The sequence below is a fragment of the Mus pahari genome, chromosome 11 (genome assembly GCF_900095145.1).
Source record: "Mus pahari chromosome 11, PAHARI_EIJ_v1.1, whole genome shotgun sequence".
Taxonomy (NCBI): Eukaryota; Metazoa; Chordata; class Mammalia; order Rodentia; family Muridae; genus Mus; species Mus pahari.
The window spans coordinates 68,496,431-68,498,110 of NC_034600.1; the positions used below are offsets into that span (position 1 = coordinate 68,496,431).

The 1,680-nt window shown below is 33.9% G+C and overlaps 1 protein-coding gene and 1 pseudogene across 8 annotated transcripts in view; one reads left to right on the plus strand and one right to left on the minus strand.

The window, feature by feature from the left end:
* Cdh18 (cadherin 18) overlaps positions 1-1,680 on the plus strand; it is an 834,629-nt gene that overhangs the window by 791,152 nt on the left and 41,797 nt on the right. The gene's annotated exons all lie outside the window — the stretch shown is intronic.
* LOC110328740 lies at positions 24-503 on the minus strand (annotated as a pseudogene).

The following is a 1,680-nucleotide window of genomic DNA, read 5'->3' on the forward strand; positions in this document are numbered from 1 at the left end:
TTTTTTTTTTTTTTTTTTTTTTTGAGGGCAGCCAACAAATCAGTGGATTCTTTATTGCTTCTGGGGTGTAGGGCTCAGGAGCTCTTGGTGGGGCGGGTCCGTTTCCTCTTCACCACCACAGGCTTCTGGCTGGAAGGATGGCACTGGCCCTGCGGATGGCCGCCATTCGCAGATCTGGGCGGTACTTGTTCTTTCGGATCATGTGCCTGATGCTGCTGACGGTAGCCCGAGCATTCTTGTTGATGGTGGTCCTCATGTAAGAAGTGGCAGGTTTTCGCTGCCGGGATCTGCGTTTCATAACTACCACAACCCCTTTGCCATCCGCTGCCGGCTCCACGCCGTCGGTCTTGCGGTGAATGAGCCCATTGTACCGGAAGGAGTTTCGGGCCTTCAGATTGTTTGGCTCCGTGCTGTACATCTGCTTATTCCTCTTGATCAAGAAGCTGGAGCAGTTCCGGACGACCATCCACTGCAGATGCGCGGACATGGAGGCGGCTCCTCTCCCTACAGCGGCCGGAGACGGAAAGGGTCACTTAAGTTTTAATAATTCTGTTTATAAGAAATTTAGGTACATACCAATTTATATTCCATGTTACTCAATTCAATTAATTTAATTCATTTCAATAAAAATACTCCAAAATACCTGCTATATTCAGTTCCAAAGTACATTTAAAACAATCCTATGTAACTTAAAAATTTAGAAAACTAAAGTTTATAGAAAATATTTTTTAATATCAGTGTAAGTCAAGGATTTCAGAAATTGTAAAATGACAACTATAAATTTAATTTCTCTTATTTAATTAATTAAATTATATAATTTAATTCAATTTCTATTATTTAATCGCATATATTATTCCCTTTATTTACTGTATGAAAGTCAGTGTATATATATATTTATATATATATATCATATGTATATATGTATACATATATATTTCATGCCAATAAAATCTTTAAATTAATTTAATAATATAGTCATGCATAATATTTGTTTAAAGAATGTTGAATTTTTTCTATAAGTTTTGCTTCTAGAAATTATAAAGTTTTAAATTTTGGAGAGGTTATATAATAAAGAAATAATGCATTTTCTCACCTGCAATCAATTATTGCTGTGATGATATATCTTAATATAGTACTTTGCACATAGTAAAATAATAAATGTAAGTGCCTACTGCTAGTATAAGTTTAGCAATCATTTTAAATTAATACTAATGATTATTATTTGTACAATGAGAATGCTATTATATATTGGAAAAAATTAGAAAGCATAGAAAAAAATTGGAAGCGAATTTTTATATCTATATAGTTATACATATACATATACATTTATGTATATACATACACATACATATATAATGAAAAGTTAAACTCAAATGAAGACATAATTTTATAGTTTAAGTAGTTCACATGTACTATGTATTGTACACTTACTCTTTTACCATTTGTTTTCTATAAAAATCCTTGCATTAATTTGGAGAGTGACTACTAGATTCTTAATCAGTATGCATGTTTTTTTTAAACATTTTTTTATTATTATTTTCTTTATTTACATTTCAAATGCTATCACAAAAGTTCCCTATAACCCACCCCCACCCCTGCTCCCCTACCCACCCACTCCCACTACTTGGCCCTAGCCTTCCCCTGTGCTGGGTCATATAAAGTTTACAAGACCAAGGGGCC